Here is a 24,804-nt window from a genome sequence, read left to right on the forward strand (position 1 = left end):
GTCCTGCTTCAGCTTCCCAGTAGCTGGGATTACAGATGCACACCACAACGCCTGGCTAATTTTTGTATTTTTAGTAGAGAAGGGATTTCACCCTGTTGGTCAGGCTGGTCTCGAACTCCTGACCACAAGTGATCCGCCTGCCTCAGCCTCCCAAAGTGCTGGGATTACAGGTGTCAGCCATCACGCCGGGCTGACATTTCGTTTTGAATTGGCTTCTAAAAATCTATGGCTGTGCAGGGTTGCCCACCAACTTTCTGTCTGGAATGAAAAGACTAGAAGCTGGCTCCTTCAGGTGGGTGCAGTCTTACTCCTGTGTGTACTTCCAGCTTCTGCTACCAAGTGTTCCCAGTAGGTGCTTACTAGTTATGTGATATTGCATGTATAACTAGTACCTTGAGCTGCCACCTTCTCTTCATGAGGAACCTATAGATTTGTTCCCTTCATTCCCCTCCCCTCCCCTTCCCTCTCTTTCCGTCCTCTCTTCCCATTCCCCTTCCTCCCCCTCCCCCCTTGCTCCCCCTCCCCTCGTCTCCCCTCCTTTCTCCTCCCCTTCCCTTCCCTTCCTTTCCCTCGTCTTCCCTTCTTTTCTGAGTGGAGTTTCACTCTTGTCGCCCGGGCTAGGGTTCAGTGGCGTGATCTCAGCTGACTATAACCTCCGCCTCCCAGGTTCAAGCGATTCTCGTGCCTCAGCCTCCTGAGTAGCAGGTATTACAGGCATGTGCCACCATGCCCAGCTAATTTTGTATTTTTAGTAGGGACGGGGTTTCATCATGTTGGTCAGGCTGGTCTTGAACTCCTGACCTCAGGTGATCCACCTTGGCCTCCCAAAGTGCAAAAAAAATTAATACTTTTATTGAGATATAAACATCATATACCATATAATGCACCCCTTAATGTATACTGTTAAGTGGTTTTTAGTACATTCAGAGTTGTACCAACATTATCATAATCAATTTTAGAATGTTTCATTATTTCGCCCAAATCCTATAGATCAGAAGTCACCTCTACTTCCCCCCATTCCTGGCAATGACAAATCTACTTTTTGCCTTTACAGATTTGCCTATTCTGGACATTTCATGTAAATGAAATCTCATAATACATGGCTTTTTGCATCTCACTGCTTTAGCCTAACGTGAGGTTCATTCACATTGTAGCATATATCAACAGTTCATTCCTTTTTATCACTGAGTAATATTCCGTTGCATGGATAGACCACGTTTTGTTTATCCATTCATCACTTGAGAGACATTTAGGTAGTTTTCTCTTTTTGGTTATTGTTTGTTCGTTCCCTCCTTCCCTCCCTCCCTCCCTCCGTGCCTTCCTCCCTCCCTCCATCCCTTCCTCCCTCCCTCCCTCCCTCCGTGCCTTCCTCCCTCCCACCATCCCTTCCTCCCTTCCTTCCTTCCGACAGTTTGGTTACTGTTTGTCTCCCTCCCTCCCTCCCTCCCTTCCTTCCTTCTCACTGTGTCACTCAGGCCGGAGTGCAGTGGTGCGATTTTTGGCTCACTGCATCCTCTACCTCCTGGATTCAAGTGATTCTCGTGCCTCAGCCTCCCGAGTGGCTGGGATTACAGGCATGTACCACCACACCTGGATAAGTTTTGTATTTTTAAGAGAGAGAGGGTTTCACTATGTTGGCGAAGCTGGTCTCGAACTCCTGGCCTCCCAAAGTGCTGGGATTACAGGCATGAGCCACCATGCCTGGACTCTTTTTGGTTATTGTGAATAATGGTGCGGTGGACATTCATGTACAAGTTTTTGTGTGAATACATGTTTCCATTTCTCTTGGCTCTATGCCTAAGAATGGAATTCTAGGTTATCTGTAACTGTTTAATCACTTAAGGAATTGCCAAGGCTGTTTGCCAAAGCATTTGCACCATTTACTTTACCACCAGCAATGGATGAGGGGTCTAACACATGTTAGTATCTGTCTTTTTGGTTATCACCATCCTAGTGGAGGTGAAGTGGTATCTCATTGTGGTTCTGATTTGTATTTCCCTGATGGCTCATTGCTTTATCTTACATAGCATTCACTGAGTGATTTTTAGTTGATGTAATAATTTCCTTCTAAACATTTGCTTTTTGTAGACAGTGTTCTATTTTCAACTTTTCTGGGCCCCAGCATTGCCATCTGGCATGGGGTTGGTGCTGACTATGGCGTAAATGAGTGAGGAAACTCTGGATATGTTAGCTTGAAGCACATGGGCACAGACACTGATTGGCAAGGATGTGCTTGTTGGCCTGAGTCAAGAATCATACATTTTAACCATCACTTCTGCTTTTTTTGTGGCACTAAGGACCATTTTTTGAAGCTGGTAACCTGTCTTAGTTTCCTCAGTAGATGTTTGTCCAAATGTTGCGGTGAAGCATAGCACAGACTTTTCATCATTTCAAGGTTGAATGCCTCAGCCCAGGGGGTCTATATTTGGTGACTCTTTTCACAGAGCCCTGGAAATGCCTATTCCTAACTGTGCACTTTGAGCTCCTCTGCTTCCTGTTTGGCCATCAGTTACCTCCTAAGAGGAACCTGGAGAAATGTCACTGGGAAGTGCTGCTGACACCAGGTTGAGAGAGTGTTCTTGAAAGTTTGGGAGCAGTATTGAGCATCTGCCATGCATCAGCATTGTGCTGGGCACTACAAGCGCACATGTATCCATGTGATCATGTGTATGGGTATTTATGTGTAGTGTCTAGTCATTACAATCTGCCTGTGAGTTTTGCCTCTTTTACTCCTAAGTACAGTGAGCGTCAGTGATTTCCCAAGGTTGCCAAAGTTTTTAGAGGAACAACATCAGATACTTTTTCGCAGTCACCATGTGCCAGAAAACCTTTAGGTTAAGAGGTTAACAAGACAAGCCACAGACAGGGGAAAATATTTATGAAACAAGAACTGATAAAGGACCTGTATCCAAAATAGACAACTCTTAAAACTCAGCAATAAAAGGCCAGGCGTGGTGGCTCACACCTGTAATCCCAGCACTTTGGGAGGCCGAGGTGGGCAGATCACAAGGCCAGGAGATCGAGACCATCCTGGCTAACACAGTGAAACCCTGTCTCTACTAAAAATACAAAAAAATTAGCTGGGCATGGTGGTGGGTGCCTGTAGTCCCAGTTATTCGGGAGGATGAGGCAGGAAAATGGTGTGAACCCAGGAGGCGGAGCTTGCAGTGAGTCGAGATTACACCACTGCACTCCAGCCTGGGCAGCAGAGCAAGACTCCGTCTCAAAACATAAACAAAAACAAAAACTCAACAATGAGAAAACAACCCAATTAAAAAGTGGGCAAAGATCTGAACAGATGCCTCACACCCCCTTCCCCCACCCCACTCACAATGCTTTGCCATCCACGTCTCCATCCTGCAGTAGCCAAAGCTGGCTGCTTCTGGACCACTGCTATGTGATGGAAATACAGTGTGAACCACCAATACCAGCCATGTGAGTAGTGCTTTTTTTTGTTATTGTTGTTGCTGCTATTGTTGTTTTGCAGCATTTAGGTAGTTTTCCCTTTTTGGTTATTGTTTGTTCTATTTGGTTTGTTCTATTTGATTTGTTCTATTGTTTGTTCTATTTGGGGCATGTTCTGGGGATAGCCAGGAGGCCAAGCAGGGTGATGGGGGCAGAGTTATGGGGAGGAAGCAGGGGTCACATGACCCAGGGCTATGGAGGCCTCCATAGCACTCAAGCTTTTCCTCTAGGGAGCCAGGGGCCATGGGAGAGTTTGCAGTGAATGATGGATGACTGATGTGGCCCCTCTGGCTGCTCTGGTTGGCCTTCTCCTGAGTCGTCCATTCTACCTTCTCGCCAAGGCTTCCTAGGTCATGTTTCAAGTCTGTTCAATGCATTTCCTTCTCCAGGTGGTCAGTGGGGACCTCACAGCAGAGGCCTATCTTGTTGAACGTGGTGATTCCTTTGGTGATTTCACAGGGACAGCTGCCCATGTCTTGTCCCGGCCTTGTCCTCCTCCTACATCAGGAGAGGGAGGGCAGCTCTGGGGCCCAAGAAGGGCAGGGTGCCCTGGTAACCCCTCTGCAGGCTTGAGGGATGGGGGCAGTGTGCGTATCTAGGAGGAGAGCACTGAGGAGAATGGGCTGCTCAGAACCTGGGCTCTGCCTTTTGGATCTGAGGTCTAAGTTGCAAAGGAAGAGCTGGTTTCAGGCCGAAGCGGCATTTTTTCAGCTTCATACAAGGCAGGAAGCCCATCAAGCTCCCACATCATCATCATTGTCATCACTGTCACCAACCAACACAACCATGAGAGCTGACATTTATGTAGTATACGTTTATGTATCTGGTACCACTCTAAGAGCTTTCCCTGTATTATTGCTTACTTAATTCCACAAGTGTATATGTTCAATACCCATTATTTCCATTTTACAGATGAGAACATTGAGGCACAGCCCAGGGTCACTGTATTAGTCTGTTCTCACTGCTATAAAGAGCTACCTGAGACTGTGTAATTTAAAAAGAGAAGAGGTTTAATTGACTCACAGTTCAGCATGGCTGGAGAGGCCCCAGGAAGCTTACAATCATGGTGGAAGGTGAAAGCGGGGCTGGCATGTGACATGGTGAAAGCAGGAGCAAGACAGAGAGGGAAGGAGGTGCCACATACTTTTCAACAGCCAGATCTCTCAAGAACTCACTGAGTACTGCAAGGGCAGCACCAAGAGATGGTGCAAAACCGTTAATGAGAAATTCATCCCCATGATCCAGTCACCTTCCACCAGACCCCACCTCCAATACTGAGGATTACAATTCAACGTGAAACTAGTGTGGGGACAGATATGCAAACAATATTAGGTTGTTTTTACCTTTTGGCTATTATTAGTAGTGCTGCTGTGAACATTCATGTGCAGGATTTTGTGTAGATGTGTTTTCCTTTCTCCTGGGTGTACACCTAGGAGTGGAATTGCTAAGCCATACAGTAACCATTCATTTAAGCATTTGTGACTACATTTAACCTTTTGAGGCACCACCAGCCTATTTTCCAAAAAGGCTGCACTATTTTGCATTTGCCAAGGCCTGTTGGCTGTTTTGGAGGCAAACCCCTCCCCTTAACTTCCAAAGAAGTGAATCCCCAGTGTCCTGAGGTCAGAATGCCCAGGGGACCCTTTTAGAGAGAGAGGGAGGAGGGTCCTGGGAGATTGCACTGGAGAGGCTGTGTGGGCCCAAGCCCACAGCACTGAGTTTGAGTCTCAGCTCTGCCACTTATCACTGTGCGATCTTTTTATTTTATTTTATTGTTTTTTGAGATTGAGTCTCCCTCTGTCGCCCAGGCTGGAGTGCAGTGACGTGATCTCGGCTCGCTTCAACCTCCGCCTCCTGGATTTAAGCCATTCTCCTGCCTCAGCCTCCTGAGTAGCTAGGACTACAGGTGCCCACCACCTTGCCCGGCTAATTTTTTGTATTTTTAGTAGAGATAGGGTTTCACTGTGTTAGCCAGGATGGTCTCGATCTCGTGACCTTGTGATCCACCTGCCTCAGTCTCCCAAAGTGCTGGGATTACAGGTGTGAGCTACCGTGCCCGGCCACCACTGTGCGATCTTGAGCAAACTCCGTAGCCTCTGTGGGCCTGGCCTCTGTTTCCCCCTCTGCAAAATGGGGCTTATCAGAGCATGCTGGGGAGGCTTCCATGAGATCAGGGGAGACATGAGCTCGGTGTAGTTCATGGCCTATTGGACCTGCCTGATGAAGGTTGCTGCCTGTAAGGTTGGTGGTGTCTACCAGGCATTTTCCTCTAAAATATAATACTCCTATTCTAGGGGTAAGGAACGAGCGTGGAGGTGTGTTGTGAGTAGCTCATGGGGGAGGGGGAACCTGTGCTGAACCAGGCCCCACTCTGAGCCCACTGGTGACTTGGACTGGTTGGTTTTGTGGCAAGGAACTGAAACTGTTGCAGACACTCTTGGTGCCTGACCTCATCCCCTCAGCACACACCTCTGCACACCACAAGCCACTTGCTGGAAACACCTGTGACTGTGCTTCGCTAGCCTGTGGTGCAGGATAGACTGGGAGTGCTGGGGTGTTAGTGCCTCTAGAGGTGGCGTGGCTGTGTGGGGAATTGGCAGATCAATACCCCAGCACCCTCGCTTTCAGTCAGGACACTCCTGGCTTGTTCTGCACTGGCTCCCAGGCTTTCCCAATGGACTTTGGCTCTATTTGCTCACAGGTGTAATAAGCTTGATGACACATCCTTTATTGCCTGTGCTTCCTTCCCTGTCCACCACCCCATTCCCCTTCCAGTGATTCCTGGGATACCCCCCCAAATAAACTCCTTGCATGTACATTCTTGCCTCAGAGTCTGTTTCTGGGGGAACCCAGATGAAGACAGAGACCCACTTAAACCCTTTGTGAGGAATCACATGGACCAGACTTGGGCCGCCCTGGGACTTGCTGTTTTCTCTGTTCCCTGTGGTATGTGAGCCTGTGTGTGTGCCTACACATGTGTCTTTCTCCTCTTACCTGTGATTGGCCAGTCTTGTCACTTCTGTTCTGATTCTAGAGAGAGTGTCTGATGCCCCAGTTATCGCTGCCCTGAGCATTCAGGACTTTTTTGGCTTGGGGGCGGGGTCAGAAACCAGCTCAAGCAAAAAAAAAGAGAATTTACTGGCTCGTGTGGCTGAGATGCATACTGTGTAGCTCACAGCATCCAAGAAGCAATGCCTTTCCCATGCTCTGTTCATATTTCTGCCAGTTTTTGTCCTTCACCATGGTTCTCTCCCTTTTTTTTTTTTTTTTTTTGAGACGGAGCCTAGTTTTGTCACCAGGCTGGAGTGCAGTGGTGCAGTCTCAGCTCACTGCAACCTCCGCCTCCCAGGTTCAAATGATTCTCCTGCCTCAGCCTCCTGAATAGCTGGGACTGCAGGCACACACCACCACGCCCAGCTAATTTTGTATTTTAGTAGAGATGGGGTTTCACCATGTTGGCCAGGATGGTTTCTATCTCTTGACCTAGTGATCCGCCTGCCTCAGCCTCCCAAAGTGCTGGGTTTACAGGTGTGAGTCACCGTGCCCAGCCCATGCTTCTCTCCTATCCCAGATGACTCTAGTCTACAGAACAGGTAACGTGGCCGTGAGCAGCCTCATAAGAGACCGTTTTTCTCTCAGCGTGTATGCTTGGTCTTCGTTATTTGCAGCGTCAGTATTTGTGAATTTGCCTTTCTGCTCCAACTTACTTGCAACCCCCAGACCAGTACTTCTGGCCCTTCTGTGGTCATTCACGGTGATGCAGACTGGTGAAAAATTTGGGTCACCCATTCACACATGCCCTGCTGAGGTCAAACAAATGACACTGCCTTCCTGTTTTAGCTTTCTTTTTGCAAACAGGTGTCCTTTCTGTGGTCCACTTAGTGCCTATTTTCTGCAATTTTTTTTTTTTTTTTGCTGGTGATGTTGCTCTTTAAAATGGCCCCGAGCAAAGTGCATTTATTTCTCATTCATTCATTCTTCCTGTTATTGATTTGTTCAGTAACTATTTATGGATTATTTGCTGAGGGCAAAGCACTGTATTGAGTTCTGATAGAAGGAGACAGGGCCTTTAATTTCATTGACCTTATTGTTTAGTGGGAGAGGCAAGCAAAACATTGATCAAATAATTTTGTACATGACTATATTTATAATGAAAATGAAGGTAACTTTTGCTTCCCTCTCTAAGAGGGACCAAGGGAGGTTATGCACCTGACAGGAGCCCAGGGAACAGCAGCAAAACTGATCTAACAGTGGCCTTTCTGGCCCCAGTGGCTGTGCTTTGTGGTCCAAGGCCACATCTAAGCTGTGTCCCAGAGGGACATGAGTGTGCGCTTCCTGGAACAACCCTGAGGTGGTCAGTGTGCTGGGGGAGGTCATGTGGCACCACGTATGACAGCAGTGTTGGGGTTGAACAAGCCTGGGCTTGCCTCTTGAGTCTCCCATTCTGTCTGTGTGACTCCCTCCTTGGGCCTCAGTGTCTACATCTGTCAAATGGGCACACCGGTGGTGCCTTTCTTGTGGGTGGATGTAAAGACTAGAGATCGGGTATGTGAAACTTTTGGCGTAGTGCTCAATTATGAGCACTTTTGTTGGCAGTATCATTGATAGGGGATAGTTTTGCATATCAGGGTTCAGGACTCAAAAGGGAAGGCCGTCCCCAGTGTTAGTCACCTGAGAAGATGATGCTCTCCCTAGGCCTGGGAACTGGTTTTAGGATGATGTTTCTGTTTTCTTTTTTCTTTTTTTAGGTATTTCTCCTAATGCTATCCCTCCCCTTGCCCCGCAACCCTTGACAGGCCCTGGTGGTGTGTGATGTTCCCCTCCTTGTGTCCATGTGTTCTCATTGTTCAGCTCCCACTGAAGAGTAAGAAAATGAAGTGTTTGGTTTCCTGTTCTTGTGTTAGTTTGCTAAGAATGATGGTTTCCAGCTTCATCCGTGTCCCTGCAAAGGACATGAACTCACCCTTTTTTATGGCTGCGTAGTATTCCATGGTGTATATGTGCCACATTTTCTTTATCCAGTCTATCATCGATGGGCATGTGGGTTGGTTCCATGCCTTTGCTATTGTGAACAGTGCCGCAATAAACATATGTGTGCATGTGTCTTTATAGTAGAATGATTTATAATCCTTTGGGTTTATGCCTAGTAATAGGATTGCTGGGTCAAATGGTATTTCTGGTGCTAGATCCTTGAGGAATCGCCACACTGTCTCCCACAATGGTTGAACTAATTTATACTCCTACCAACAGTGTAAAAGGGTTCCTGTTTCTCCGCATCCTCTCCAGCAATTTTTGTTTCCTGACTTTTTAATGATCACCATTCTAACTGGCATGAGATGGTATCTCATTGTAGTTTTGATTTGCATTTCTCTAATGATCAGTGATGACGAGCTTTTTTCATATGTTTTTTGGCTGCATAAATGTCTTCTTTTGAGAAGTGTCTGTTCATATCCTTTGCCCACTTTTTGATGGGGTTGTTTTTTTCTTGTAAATTTGTTTAAGTTCTTTGTAGTTCTGGATATTAGTCCTTTGTCAGATGGATAGATTGCAAAATTTTTCTTCCATTCTGTAGGTTGCCTGTTCACTCTGATGATACTTTCTTTTGCTGTGCAGAAGCTCTTTAGCTTAATTAGATCCCAGTTGTCAATTTTGGCTTTTGTTGCCTTTGCTTTTGGTGTTTTAGTCATGAAGTCTTTGCCCATGCCTATGTCCTGAATGGTAATGCCTAGGTTTTTTTCTAGGGTTTTGTATGGTTTTAGGTCTTATGTTTAAGTCTTTAATCCATCTTGAGTTAATTTTTGTATAAGGCGTAAGGAAGGGGTCTAGTTTCAGTTTTTTGCATATGGCTAGCCAGTTTTCCCAACACCATTTATTAAATAGGGAATCCTTTCCCCGTTGCTTGTTTTTGTCAAGTTTGTCAAAGATCAGATGGTGGTAGATGTGTGGTGTTATTTCTAAGGCCTGTGTTCTATTGGTCTATATATCTGTTTTGGTACCAGTACCATGCTGTTTTGGTTACTCTAGCCTTGTAGTGTAGTTGGAAGTCAGGTAGAGTGATGCCTGAAGCTTGTTCTTTCTGCTTAGGGTTGTCTTGGTTTTGTGGGCTCTTTTTTGGTTCTATATGAAATTTAAAGTAGTTTTTTCTAATTCTGTGAAGAAAGTCAATGATAGCTTGGTGGGAATAGCATTGAATCTATAAATTACTTTGGGCAGTATGGCCATTTTCACGAATTTGATGCTTCCTATCCATGAGCATGAAATCTTTTTTCATTTATTTGTGTCCTTTCTTATTTCCTTGAGCAGTTGTTTGTAGTTCTCCTTGAAGAGGTCCTTCACATCTCTTGTAACTTGTATTCCTAGGTATTTTATTCTCTTAATAGCAATTGTGAATGGGAGTTCACTCATGATTTGGCTCTCTGTTTGTCTGTCATTAGTGTACAGAAATGGTTGTGATTTTTACGCATTGATTTTGTATCCTGAGACTGCTGAAATTGCTTATTAGCTTAAGGGGATTTTTCTATAAGAGTATAAAAACACAGGAGCTTAAAACAACAATTCTGTGGATCAGCAATTTGGACAGAGCTCAGTCAGTGGGTTTGCTGTTCTGTCTCCCTTGGTGTTGCCTGGAGTCCCTTACCTGAATATATTCAGCTGATGGCCGGGCTGAAAGTTCCCAGGCAGCTGTTTGGGCCACCGGTGCTCCTTTGTGCAGTGTCTCTCCCTGTTCTGTGGCTAGTTTGGGCTTCCTCACAGCATGGTGGTCTCACAGTAGCTGGTCTTCTCTGTGATGGCTTCCAAGGGACAGAAAGCAGAAGCCTGAAACTTTTGCTGTGTTAAAAGCAAGTCACAAGGCCAACCCTGACTCAAGGAAGGGAAATAGATTCTACCTGTTGATGGGAAGAAGTTTGTGGCTATCTTGAATCCACCAGAGATGGAGACCATGGTATCCAGGGGCATCTCTCCGGGCCTTGACCTTGGGTATGTTGAGTGATAACACACTCAACACACGCCTGATACGTGAATATTAAGAGGCTGCCCTCCATAAGGAGAAAGGATGAGGGGCTGGGAACCCAGGCTGAGGTCTGTGTGTTTGTGCCAAACTTTGGGGCTAGGATACAAATGTCTTAAGATACAGCGGAGGGGAATGGTACCAGATCCAAAGGATAGGCTGTCTTTTTGCTTGTTTTCTGGTTATTTCACTGTTCTCCTCAATAGATAATAAGGTCTTCTGAGGGGACCTGCCTGTTTTAGCAGTGCTTCAGGAGCTGAGACAGGGGCAGAGATATAGTCTGGGGTTAGAGTGTTCAGGAGTGGAAGACCTGCAAGGTAGGGTGTAGCGGGGATTGGATTGAAAGACATCCAGGGAAACTGAGTGCAGTGGCTCATGTCTGTAATCCTAGCACTTTTGGGAGATAGAGGTGGGGAGATCACTTGAGGTCAGGAGTTCGAGACCAGCCTGGCCAACATGGTGAAATCCTGTCTCTACTAAAACAATACAAAAATTAGCCAGGCATGGTGACATGTGCCTGTAATCCCAGCTACTCGGGAGGCTGAGGCAGGAGAATCACTTGAACCTGGGAGGTGGAGGTTGCAGTGAACCAAGATCATGCCACTGCACTCCAGCCTGGGCAACAGTATGAGACTCTGTCTCAAAAGAAAAAAAAAAAAAAGACGCCCAGGGGGACATGAAGCACAGGGAGAATGGAAAGCAAGGACCCCAGGCTTTTGTCCTGTCTCACTGTTCCCTTGCTGTGTGACCACAGGGAGTTAACCTCTCTGAACCTCAGTTTCAGTTTCTTTGTCTCTACAGTGGGGATTATGACAATACTCTCTGCATAGAGTTGGGATAAAGATTAAATGAGCCAATACACATTAGGTTTGTAGCACAGGGTTTGTCTAGAGTTCGTGCTGACTAAACGTCAGCTGCTGGAGATGGTGACGATAAGAAGTTACTTTTATTATTATCAGGACTGCTTGTTCCAGTGGCTGTTCCAGCCTGAAAAATCTTCCAAGGCAAAACCAGAGTTGCTGAAGTTAATTTTTAAGCGTTTCCTTTTTTCCCTGAGTTATGGAAGGAATGATAATTGGGGAATTCAGGCTTAAAATGAAGCACCTGTGATATGACGCTCCGAAACGCCTGTTCATGCAGAGGGTGGTTATGCGAAGGGAGGTTGTTTTATTGCATATGGGGCCTTACTGGGCTGTGAAGGGAGGGGGTTCTCAGCTCTCCCTGGTGGGCCCAGGCTAGGGCATCGGTCTCCCAGTCCTCACCAAGGGGTCTCAGCCTCAGCAGGTTGGCAGCCACAGAACACAGTGAGATCCTTCTGCGTAGCTGAGCCTCTGATTCCCAGAGGTGAAGATACAGTCCTAGAGTGTATCCCAGGGACCCTGTCTTTCCAGCGGGAAACTGCAGGGGATGAGAGACCACCCGCTGGAAGCTTCCTAATTTGCATCTTTAACACTGCCATGGTTGGGGGCTGTTTTCTTCTTCCGCCTGCTTTGCCTGGGCTTTGTTGACTACTCAGCCTGTTGTTCTGAAGTTCTTCTGGCCCTTTCAGAGGCCAAGGGGGCTCAAAAGCCACTCAGAACACAAGTCCCTCTCCAGCTGCTGGGAGTCTGAGCGTGGGAAAATCCAGCCTGATGTTTTTCCAGTTCCCATGCAGGTGGCTCCTTCGATTCTTACAGTCTTCTTGGTGGAAATCTTTGTAGGTCTTAAGTGCACTATAACTTAGCACTCTTAAATGACCAGACACGGTGGCTCACGCCTGTAATCTCAGCACTTTGGGAGGCCAAGGTGAGTGGATCACCTAAGGTCAGGAGTTCGAGACCAGTCTGGCCAACTTGGTGAAACCCCATTTTTACTAAAAATACAAAAATTAGCTGGGCGTGGTGAAGTGCGCCTGGAATCCCGGCTACTCAGGAGACTAAGGCAAGAGAATTGCTTGAACCTGGGAGATGGAGGTTGCAGTAAGCCGAGATTGTTCCACTGTACTTCAGCCTTCAGCCTGGGTGACAGAGCAAGACTTCGTCTCAAAAACAAAAAAAAACAAAAAAAAAAAAAAAAAAAAAAAGAGAAAAGAAAAAAAAAATGTCAGGCATGCTGGCTCATGCCTGTAATCCCAACACTTTGAGAGGGTGAGGCGGGCGGATCACTAGGTCAGGAAATTAACACCATCCTGGCTGGCTAACACAGTGAAACCGCATCTCTACTAAAGTTACAAAAAATTAGCCGGGCGTGGTGGCAGGCACTTGTAGTCCCAGCTACTTGGGAGGCTGAGGCAGAAGAATGATGTGAATCTGGGAGGCTTAGGTTGCGGTGAGCCGAGATCGCACCAGTGCACTCCAGCCTGGGTGACAGAGCGAGACTCCATCTAAAAAAAAAAAAAAAAACAAAAAAAACAAACCTTCGTGGACAGGCATGATGGCTCATGCCGGTAATCCCAGCACTTTGGGAGGATGAGGCAGGAGAATCACTTGAGGTCAGGAGTTCAAGACCAGCCTGGCCAGTATGGTGAAACTCTGCCTCTACTAAAAATATAAAAATTAGCTGGGCATGGCAATGTATGCCTGTAATCCCAGCTACTTGGGAGGCAGAGGTTGGAGAATCTCTTGAACCTGAGAGATCGAAGTTGCATTGATGCCACTACACTCCAGCCTGGGCAACAAAGTAAGGCCCTGTCTCAAAAAACAAACAAAACAAATTAGCCTTCAGATACTAAACTATCTGGCATAGCCTGTTTTGGGGCCATGAAAAGGGTGACCTGGCAAGTCTAAGAAGAAGACCTTGTCCCTCATTATACTTTTTTTTTGTTTTTTGAGACAGGGTCTTACTCTGTTGTCCTGGTTGGAGTGCCGTGGTGCAATCATAGCTCATCTGCCGCCTTGACCTCCTGGGCTCAAATGATCCTCCTCCCTCAGCCTCATGAGTAGCTGGGACTACAGGGATGCACCACTGTGCCCAGCTAATTTTAATTTATTTTTTAGTAGAGGTGGGATCTCACTATGTTGTCCAGGCTGGTCTTGAACTCCTGGGCTAAAGCAATCCTCCCATTTGAGTCTCCCAAAGTGCTGGGATTACAGGCATGAGTCACTGTGCCCAGCCAGAAATTATGACTTACCCCCTAGATGCTCATGTCCAGAAGCAAGAACTGAAAATGAGGTTGCGCTGTTATCATTAGTGGGAAAGCACTAATGTGGCACCTGGGGCCACATCGTGATTCTGCCTCTTTCTAGCTGGGCTAGGGTCTTCTCTGAGCTGCGCTTTTTTTCCTGTGCCATTGCGCAACTACCCATTTATTGCCCAGAAGGCGACAAGCACTGGATGCATTAGATGCTGGTGTCCTTCTTGTGAGTTTTGAGGGCTGGCGGGAAGAGACAGATGGTAAACAGGGAGGTGAAGACAAAGCCCTGTCATTATAAGCAAAGTCAGCACAAGGGACAGGAAGAGCCCACGTGATGGGTGGTCAGGAAAGGCCTCTCTGAGGAGCTTATATTTAGGCCAAGAACTGATAGGAAGAGTTCTCCAGGTGGAGGACTATGCGTCCATTTCCCGTGTATAAAATGGAAATAATATATATATATATATATATTTTTTTGGAGACGGAGTCTCGCTCTGTCGCTCAGGCTGGAGTGCAGTGTCCAGATCTCGGCTCACTGCAAGCTCCGCCTCCCAGGTTTACGCCATTCCCCTGCCTCAGCCTCCAAAGTAGCTGGGACTACAGGCGCCCGCCACCTCACCCGGCTAGTTTTGTGTATTTTTTTAGTAGAGACGGGGTTTCACCCTGTTAGCCAGGATGGTCTCGATCTCCTGACCTTGTGATCCGCCTGTCTCAGCCTCCCAAAGTGCTGGGATTACAGGCTTGAGTCACCGCGCCCAGCCAAAATGGGAATACTATTAGTACCTGTGCCGTGAGGCAGTTATGAAGATAAAATGAATGAGTGCGTGTGAAACACCAATCTTCCACTAAAAACAAAAAGCTGTTTTAGATGTTGATATTATTAGTATTATTTTTGAGGAGGAGTTTCGCTTTTGTTGTCCACATTGGAGTGCATCGTCATGAGGGGAGCTGCACAAGGCACTAGAATGGTTTTAAATGCCTTTTGTCAGCTGTGTTTAGTGTTGCTACAGCTTCAGTAAACACAACTGGTAAAACAAGAGCCCTCAGTCTGTACCTGCCCTTCCAGAAGATGACAAAAGATGTATGCAGAACATCAGAGGGTACCTTGTGATTTTTATTTTATCTATTTATTTTTAAAATTTCAAGTAGAGATGGGGTCTCACTATGTTGCCCAGGCTGGTGTCAAACTCCCAGACTCAAACGACCGTCATGCACTTGGCCTCCCAAAGTGCTGGGATTACAGGCATAAGCCCCTGCACTCGGTTGTGATTCTTTCACTTAACACATTTATTGATAACTTATTACATGTCAGGCCAGGCCAGGGTAGGCAAAAGTGAGACAAGCTCCCTGTGCTTATGAACATGTATCTCCTGTCCCTTATTGTTTGGGGGAGAAGGGGATTAAGTGAACACTTGGAGTTGAGAGCAAAAACCCAAAGGAGAAGTCTGATTCTGGGAGGGAAGGGGCAAGATTAGAGAGACCTGGTTGTCGTCTACTGTCTGTTCCTTCCTATCATGTGGCCTGGGCCCAGTCACTTCCTCTCTGTGGGCCTGTGTCCCCCGATCTGTGAAGTGAGAATTACAACACCTGTTTCACAGGGCTTTTGTGAATATTCAGCGAGCTAGTGTGTTAAGCTCTTACTCCTGTTAGGATTGCTTTGGCCCTCTGTGCCTCAGTTTCCTCACTGATGAGGTCCTTTCTGCCTGATCAAGTCTGTGGCTCAGTCGGCTCCTCACTTTCTGCCCCTCTGGAGGACATCCCATTAGTCTGTCATTCCATTGTCTCTTTGGGAGTATCGTCATATGGTGGTTATTTATATTTATGTGGGCATTTAATGTTTGTCTTTCTCAGACTGTCAGCTCTTTGAAAGGGGGCTGTTGGTTCCATTCATTGTTCCTGTGTCGTGCATGATGACTGGCACATACCAGGTACACCATAGATGCTGTCTGCATGGGTGAATGCCATTCTTCTTCTGCTTATGTCTTGGGGATACTCATCGGCTGCACAGAAATGGAGCTCTGAAGGCCTGAGCTTCGGGAATTATCTGCCTGGTGGGGACTGTGCTTCTGGAGGCTTCAATGGCCTGAACAATAGCCAGGACAGAGCCAACTAGCTGGGCACACCTTTTCTCCACTGCGGCACGCCTCATTGGCACTGTGGGCAGCAGGAAATGGCTGAAATAACTTAAATGATGATGCCCCTTGTCATGAGTTTCCATGGAAACTGAGGGCTGCTGAGCCTGTCACTCTAGCATAAGGGAGGAATGTGGAGGGCAGCCTTATGAGAGTTGGTATTTAGATAGAATATGAATAGGGAGATTTGCTTCATCTTCCATAAGCTAGTGTGGGCTCATGGATTTTTTTTTTTTTTTTTTTTTTTTTAGTGGGGTGGTGCTCTTTGAATCACAAAAATAAATACAGCTTTTTAGTGAGAACTTAGGGTATTTCCAGCGCTGTCATCTTATTTCATCCTTCCAGGCCTCCCATGAGGCAGGTGTAACTCCTTCAATTTGCAGAGGAAGCTGAGGCTCAGAGAGGTCCAGTGACTTGCTCAAGTCTACACAGTGGGGCATGGGAGTTCAGATCCACATTCTGGTTGGCCTGACTCTGGGGTTTAGTGGGGGTTGGCGGGGCTTGGGCATGGAAGACAAAGACCCTGTTGGGTGCCGGGCTGTTTCTGGAGATGGATGTGGTGGGTGGATGTCTGGGCAGAGTCGGAACATCCTAGGGGTGTTGTATTCCCAGGTGTGGAGTGAAAACACTGCCTCATATCCATTTTCAGAGCTCGTTACTGAGGCTTCATCTGGTACCAACCCTATGAGGCAGGGGAGCTCCTGCGAATTCCCTTGTGTAGCCAGGCTTGGAGAAGTCAAGGATTCGGTTTGGGGCACCCAGGAAGCCTGAGGCTTAGCCGGGCAGACCTCCTGACTGCTCACTGCCCTGGGGTGTGAGATCTTCCCGGCCATCTCTGGAAGGTTGGACTCTATCCCAGCTCAGTTTTTTTTTTTTTTTTTTTTTTGAGATGAAGTTTTGCTCTTTCGCCCAGGCTGGAGTACAATGGCATGATCTTGGCTCATTGCAACCTCCACCTTCCGGTTTCAAGCGATTCTCCTGCTTCAGCCTCCTGAGTAGCCGAGATTACAGGCGCCTACCACCACGTCTGGCTAATTTTTGTATTTTTAGTAGAGATGGGATTTCACCATGTTGGCCGGGCTGGTCTTGAAATACTGACCTTGTGATTCACCTGCCTCAGCCTCCCAAAGTGCTGGGATTACAGGCATGAGCCACTGTGCCCAGCCCTAGCTCAGTTTTAAAAATTACATTTAGTAGGTCTTATTTTCCATTATCAGAGAAATGCAGATTCATTCTAGAACCTTTGGAAAAGATGGACAAACACAAAAGAAAAATATCTCCCATTGCTTACCTTCCAGGGAGCACTGGACCCAAACTAGCATCTGGCTGCTTTTCTCTGAAGATGTCCTATTTCATCTTTAAGGATTATGATCTTCTAGGTGATGGAAGATGTGCTTCATATTTTAAGAATGTTTTAAAATGAACCTTATTTCATATTTAATTTATATACAATAAAAGGCACTCATTTTAAGTACATAGTTTGATGCATTTTGACACGTGTAGACATGTGTAACCACCACCCCTAATTGAGACAAAGAACACTTTCCATCGCAGGAGAGAGGGTTCCCTCACTTCCCTCTGCAGTCAGCAGCCCCCCACCCCCTCCAGCATGCACACACCCTGCCCCAGGCCACCCCAGCCAACTTTCAGTCATCCAGCCTTCTTCCTTGGTTTTAGAATTTCATAAACATGAAATGATACGGTAGACTGTGTTTTGCATTCAACTTCTTTTGTGGAACGTTCTGAAGATTCACCCATGTTGTTGCTGGTGTCAGTAGTTTCTTTTCTGTTGCTGGGCAGCATTCCAGTGACTGAATATACCACCGCCTACTCCCCCATTCTCCTGATGGGAGATCTTGGGCACATCAGTTTTACCCTCTATATAATGGGGAAACATTACCCACCTTTTTTTTTTGAGACAGAGTCTCGCTCTATTACCCAGGTTGGAGTGCAGTGGCACAATCTCGGCCCACTGCACCCTCCGCCTCCCGGGTTCAAGCAGTCCTCCCACCTCAGCCTCCTGAGTAGCTGGGATTACAGGTGCACACCATCATGCCTGGCTAATTTTTGTATTTTTAGAAGAGATGGGGTCTCATCATGTTGGCTAGGCTAGTCTAGAACTCCTGACATCAAATGATCCACCTGCCTCGGCCTCCCAAAGTGCTGGGATTACAGGCATGAACCACCGCGCCTGGCCACATTACACGCTTTATCAGATTGTTTTGAGGATTGAGTTAACATGTCAGTGATTACAATAATGCTTGGCACATAGCAGATGCTAAATATCATAGTAATAATAATGGATTGTTGTCTCTTGGTGTGGAACAAACCACCCCAAGGCATAGTGGTGAATACTGGAGGTATTTCCAGTTTGGGGCTCTTGAATAATATGAATGAATGAATGAATGAATGAAATAATACAAATGTACATGCGTAGTTGGGCAGCCTCGGTGGCTGTTGCCTTCCTCGAGGGCTTGAATACGGTGTGTCTTGGTGGTCGGCTGACAGGCAGCCATTGCCTGTTCTAAGATGGGTGGTTTTCCTTTTGAGGTGGATCCTGGGGGCTCCTGGCTGCTCAGTGCTGGCCCTACTTGTTGCCTTGTGTCCTGCTCTGAGTCTGGCTTGGGTCTTGCTGAGCTGACCAGCCCATTTAAGCCTCAGGAAGTGGCCTCTGTAGAAAAAAAATGTATAAGCAGCGGGTGGTGAACAGATCAGTGGAGCGCAGAGCCCCAAAATAGATCTTTCTCTGCTAACTCGCCAAGCAAGTGGGGGCAGTGGCAAATGCTTTGCATAATTTCCTACCCAAAAGAAAAGGTTTTACTGCAAAAAACTTTTGGGGACCCCTCCCCTCTCAAAATAAACTCAGAAAGATCCAAGATGTTTTTATTCAGAGCGGCACAAAGAGAGAGCCAGACAGGCCTGGGGTTCCATCCCAGATCCACCATTTGCAGGCTGTGTGATTTTGGGCAAATTCCTTAACTTCTCTGAACCTTCTCTTTTCCTGTGTTAAGTAGCGAAGATGACACTAGAATCTCCGATGTGTATGCAAAGCACCCTTACGCTGCAGAGATGCTGTAAATAGGGAGGGTCTTTTTTTCTTCCTTTTTCTTTTTTCCCCTCTGTGCTTGTCCTAGAGCTTGTTTTCGGTTTCTCTTAGCTTTGTCAAGTGTGGTGGGGTGTGGGGGGTTGAAATTTGGCTTTCTTGGGAAAATGTTCCAAAACTGTCTTTGAAATAATACTCTCGTCCTCTGCAGATCAGTGGACAGGGTGTGGAAGGGTAGGCATAGGTGGTAGGCTTGAATGAGATGTCCATTCCCAAGAGATGTCCATGTCCTGCTCCCCAGAAACTGTGGATATGTCATGTTACTTGGTAAAGAGGACCTTGCAGATGAAATTAAGTGAAGAAGGTTGAGATGGGAAATTAGTCTGGGTTACCCAGGTGGATCCACTGTAATCACAGGGTCCTTTTAAGAAAAAGGCAGGGCCAGGGGCAGTGGCTCAGGCCTGTAATCCCGGCACTTTGGGAGGCCGAGACGGGTGGATCACCTGAGGTCAGCAGTTCGAGACCAGCCTGGTCAACATGGCGAAACCCCGTCTCCACTAAAAGTACAAAAATTAGCTGGGCGTGATGGTGTGCACCTGTAGTCCCAGCTACTTAGGAGGCTGAGGCAGGAGAATCACTTGAACTTGGGAGGCAAAGGATGCAGTGAGCTAAGTTTGTGCCACTGCACTGCAGCCTGGGCTCTTTTTTTGAGATTCCATCTCAAAAAAAGAAAAGAAAAGAAAAAGGCGGGGCCGGGCGCGGTGGCTCAAGCCTGTAATCCCAGCACTTTGGGAGGCCGAGACGGGCGGATCACGAGGTCAGGAGATCGAGACCATCCTGGCTAACACAATGAAACCCCGTCTCCACTAAAAATACACACAAAAAAATTAGCCGGGCGTGGTGGCGGCGCCTGTAGTCCCAGCTACTCGGGAGGCTGAGGCAGGAGAATGGCAGGAACCCGGGAGGCGGAGCTTGCAGTGAGCCGAGATCGCGCCACTGTACTCCAGCCTGGGCGACAGAGCGAGACTCCGCCTCAAAAAAAAAAAAAAAAAAAAAAAAAAAAAAAAGAAAAAGGCGGGAGATGAGAGTGAGTAGAAGACAATGGCAGAATGGTGGCACCAGAGGTTGGAGTGATGTGCTTTGAAGGCAGAGGAAGAGGCCGCACGCCCATGGTTGCAGACGGTCACTACAAGGTGAAAATGGCCAGGAAGCAGGTTTTCCCTCGGAGCCTCCAGAAAGAACCAGTGCTGCCGACACCTTGGTTTTAGCCCCGTGAGACTGGTTTTGCCCTAGGAGCTGAACAATGGTAAATGTGTGTTGCTTTAAGCCACTGAGTTTGTGGTAATTGGTGCAGCAGCCGGGGCCTGTGTTGCTGTGGTTTCACAAGAAGGTGGCCTCTTGGATGATGGCACCTTATGGTCATTTTTATGTTTCTGCCTTTCTGACGTGGATGGATTGTTTTCAGTCCAGCCTAGGGGAGGTCTGGCTTCGCCGGGGCTTTACCTCGAGACTGAGCCCCTGTGGCCGTGGGAGCTGCACAGAGAGGCTTCCGCTCTCGACAGAAACACAGAAGTGAGCTGCTTGCTCGCAGAGACCAGGCTTCCTGTCTGGCCAGTCCCTGAAATGCTGCTCCCCACCCCTTACCCCATGAGAGTCCAGGTGAAGATTCAGTGGGGGCAGGGCTGCACTGTCTGATCTCTGAAGTGAACCCCTCCCTGTCTAGCTTGGATTTGTGTTGAAGGCTTTAAGATGACTGTCTTCTTGTTTATTTACTTTTAAGAGACAGGATCTGGCTCTGTTGCCCAGGCTGGAGTGCAGTAGTGAGATCATAGCTCACTGTAGCCTCAAACTCCTGGGCTCAAGCGATCTTCCCACCTCAGTCTCTCAAGTAGCTGAGACTACAGATGTGCACCACCATGCCCAGCTACATGTTTTTTCCCCTTATAGAGACAGGGTCTTTCTACGTTGCCCAGGCTGACCTTGAATTCCTGGCCTAAAGCAGTACCCCCATCTCGGTGTCGCAAAGTGCTGGGATTACAGGCATGAACCACTGCACCCAGCCAACTATTTTTTCTTTTGTTTTCTTTTCCTTTTTTTTCCTTCTTTTCTTTTCTTTTTTTTTCCTTCTTTTCTTCTCTCCTTCCCTCCTTCCTTTCCTCCCTTTCCTTCCTTTCCTTCCTTTCCTTCCTTCCTTCTCTCTTTCTCTTTTTCTTTCTTTCATAGACTTTCACTCTTGTCACCCAGGCTGGAGTGCAGTGGCATGATCTCAGCTCACCGCAACCTCTACCTCTTGGGTTCCAGTGATTCTCCTGCCTCAGCCTCCCAAGTAGCTGGGATTACAGGCATGTGCCACCACACCCAGCTAGTTTTTGTATTTTTAGTAGAGACAGGGTTTCACCACGTTGGCCAGGCTGGTCTTGAACTCCTGATCTTTAGTAATCCACTCACCTCAGCTTCTCAAAGTGCTGGGATTACAAGCGTGAGCCACTGCACATGGCCCCAGCCAACTATTTACTTATGATTTGCCAGCAAACAGCCTCTGGGGTTGTGACTGTTACAAAGCACCTCTAGCTTTTGTGGAGCCAGGTCTGGCTGGGACTTTTTGTTGGAATCATGTTTGGATCTCTCTCACGCCTTCTCACCGTGTTCCTCATGTGCTACACTGGTGAGATAACGGGGTGTGGGAGGGACTGGGCGTTCAGATTCAGCAGTCATAATTAAAGAGCAACACTGAGGCCAGGATGGCTAGGATCGTCTCATAGCTGCCATGTGACCTCTGGCCTTTTTGTCCTTCCCATGACATCACCTTTCATTGCATGGTGACTCCCTGCATAGATCCCCAAAGGTGTTCATGTCCTAATCCTTGGAACCTGTGGATATGTTACATTATGTGGCCAAGGGGATTTTGCACGTGTGATTAAGGGAAAGATCTTGAGATGGGGAGATTCTCCTGCATGACCCAGGTAGGCCCAATGTAATTACAAGGATCTTTAAAAGAGGGAGGTAGGAGGTCAGAGTCAGGGAGAAATTGCAGAATTCTGGCTTTGAAGGTGGAGGAAGGGGCCACAAGCCAAGAAATGCAGGTGGCCTCTAGAGCTGAGAAAGGCAATGGGTCGATTCTCCCTTGGAGCCTCCAGAAGGAACTCAGCCCTGCTGATTCCTTGGTCTTAGCCCAGCGAGACCCCTTGGAGCCTCCAGAAGGACACAACCCTGCTGGTTCCTTGATCTTAGCCCAGCGAGACCCGTTTTGGAAATCAGACCTGCATAATTGCAAGATGGTAAATTTGTGCTGTTGTAAGCCATTAGGTTTATGGGGCCATCCTGGTCTCAGTCATGCTTACTTGGGAGTGTGTTTATTTCCTCTTACTGCCCTAATGTTTTAGATTAGATCTGAGGAGAAACTCTAATCTTCTTTCTTTCTTTCTTTCTTTCTTTCTTTCTTTCTTTCTTTCTTTCTTTCTTTCTTTCTTTCTTTCTTTCTTTCTTTTTGAGACAGAGTCTCGCTGTGTCATGCAGGCTGGAGTACAACGGTACGATTTTGGCTCACTGCAACCTCTGCCTCCTGGGTTCAAGCCATTCTCCTGCCTCAGCTTCCCGAGTAGCTGGGACTACAGGCGTGTGCCACCACACCTGGCTAATTTTTTGTATTTTTAGTAGAAATGGGGTTTCACCATGTTGGCTAGGCTGGTCTCCAACTCCTGACTTCAGGTGATCTACCCGCCTCGCTCTCCCAAAGTGCTGGGATTATAGGTGTAAGTCACTGCGCCCAGCCCGAGATGCTCTAATCTTTTAGAGCAATAATATTAGGTTGGTGCAAATGTAATTGCAGTTTAATTGTAACTTGCCTTTAATGGCCAAAATTGCGATAACTTTTATACTCACCTAATAGGAAATATACTCCTGCGTAACTATCTCCTGAGATCCCCTTCCTTGACCTGTTCGGTACATATTTACTGATCCACTACACATGCTGGAGACTGCTTGTCACCGGATTGACCACAGCAAGGTCTTGTCCTTCAGGGCTTCATGCCTTAGGGAGACAGAGACAAGATGACAAGGCTAAAATTGCAGCCTCTGCCTCTTGGGTTCAAGTGATTCTCGTGCCTCAGCCTCCTGAGTAGCTGGGACTACAGGGGTGCACCACCACACCCAGCTACTTTTTGTATTTTTAATAGAGATGGGGTTTCACCATGTTGCCCAGGCTGGTCTCGAGCCCCTGACCTCAGGTGATCTGCCCACCTCAGCCTCCCAAAGTGCTGGGATTACAGGCATGAGTCACTGTACCCGGCCTGCATTTATTTCTTTAAAATCCTACTTCCTCTGTTTCAGATGAGGGATCAGAAACACAAACACCTGAAGGAAGCTGGACAGGTGACCTAAATAAGAGAAGCAGGCCGGGCGCGGTGGCTCACGCCTGTAATCCCAGCACTTTGGGAGGCCGAGGTGGGCGGATCACAAGGTCAAGAGATTGAGACCATCCTGGCTAACACGGTGAAACCCTGTCTCTACTAAAAACTTCAAAAAATTAACCAGGCGCAGTGGTGGGCGCCTGTGGTCCCAGCTGCTCGGGAGGCTGAGGCAGGAGAATGGCGTGAACCCGGAAGGTGGAGCTTTCAGTGAGCTGAGATCGTGCCACTGCAGTCCAGCCTGGGCGACAGAGCAAGAGTCCATCTCAAAAAACAAACAAACAAAAAAAGCAGGTTGCATCTAGGGGACAAATGACAATAAACACAGGCTGCACACTGGGAAGTATCTAAGGGTGGTGGGAACTGTGGTTAGCGGGGAGCTGGTGCATGCGTGCCTCCTATGACGTGGGCAGATCCTACCTCACGCTGCAGGCTCAGGGTCCACAGATCTGCAGCTGGAAATATAGGTTGTTACTGTGAAATCTCCTCACTTAAAAAAAGCATTGACTCGGCCAGGCGCGGTGGCTCATGCCTGTAATCCCAGCACTTTGGGAGGCCAAGGCAGGTGAATCACCTGAGGCTAGGAGTTCGAGCCCAACCTGACCAACATGGCGAAACCCTGTCTCTACTAAAAATACAAAATTAGCCAGGTATGGTGGTGGATACCTGTAATCCCAGCTATTTGAGAGTCCGAGGAAGGAGAATCGTTTGAACCTGGGAGGCGGAGCTTGCAATGAGCCGAGATCATGCCATTGCACTACAGCCTGTGCAACAAGAGCGAAACTCCGTCTCCAAAAAGAAAAAAAGTTGACTCATGGAAACACACAAATAAGCACAATGATTGTGACCTAACAAAACATGCCTGCACCCTGATACAGTTCCCAGGCTGACAGCTTGTGAAGTCTGTTTCACACTATTGAGAAACGTCATATATATATACTTTTTGAGACGGAGTCCATTCTCCTGCCTCAGCCTCTCAAATAGCTGGGACTACAGGCACCTGCCACCACGGCTGGCTAACTTTTTTTTTTGTATTTTTAGTAGAGACAGAGTTTCACCGTGTTAGCCAGGATGGTCTCGATCTCCTGACCTTGCGATCTGTCAGTCTTGGCCTCCCAAGGTGCTAGGATTACAGGCATGAACCACTGTGCCTGGCTGAGAAGTGTCATTTTTTATTCTCTGCTGTGGTGTGGTGCCTCTTCCTTTGCTTTTATGAGCTGCAATTTTGATCAGCGAGTCCTTAGGGGTCAGCAGACGGTCTGAGAAAACCTGCTTGTACAACCTTAAGCAAGTTATAAAAGCATAAGACTGAGACTTAAGCATAAGTCTGTTATAAAAGCATAAGTCTGAGACTCAGTTTCCTCATATAGAAGCCAGCCGTCACAGCCTCAGCCTTCCGAAGCTAATGTGATGATTGAATGATGCGGCATCTTCTGGAGTGCCTGATGAAGTCTGGTACATAGAAGGTTTCAATAAATGTGAATTTCTTTCCCCTTAACTTGCATTCCTTTCTCTTTTCTGAAGAGAGGCGGGCAGATTGCGAGTTCAGGAGATTGAGACCATCCTGGTTAACACAGTGAAACCCCGTCTCTATTAAAAGTACAAAAAATTAGCTGGGCGTGGTGGTGGGTGCCTGTAGT

At 47.3% G+C, this 24,804-nt stretch overlaps 1 protein-coding gene across 5 annotated transcripts in view; it reads left to right on the forward strand.

Moving 5' to 3' along the window:
* The window catches only part of LOC105491204 (phospholipase C gamma 2), a 237,073-nt gene that overhangs the window by 69,921 nt on the left and 142,348 nt on the right, over positions 1 to 24,804 (forward strand). The window contains exon 1 of one of the 5 annotated variants that reach the window (XM_011757392.3): positions 19,857 to 20,064. The exons of the other annotated variants lie outside the window; for them this stretch is intronic. The gene's annotated coding sequence lies outside the window, so the exon portion shown is untranslated. Of the gene's footprint in view, positions 1 to 19,856; positions 20,065 to 24,804 lie in introns of those variants that run through there. 5 annotated transcript variants of the gene reach the window in all.

This window comes from Macaca nemestrina, chromosome 18 (genome assembly GCF_043159975.1).
Source record: "Macaca nemestrina isolate mMacNem1 chromosome 18, mMacNem.hap1, whole genome shotgun sequence".
NCBI lineage: Eukaryota > Metazoa > Chordata > Mammalia > Primates > Cercopithecidae > Macaca > Macaca nemestrina.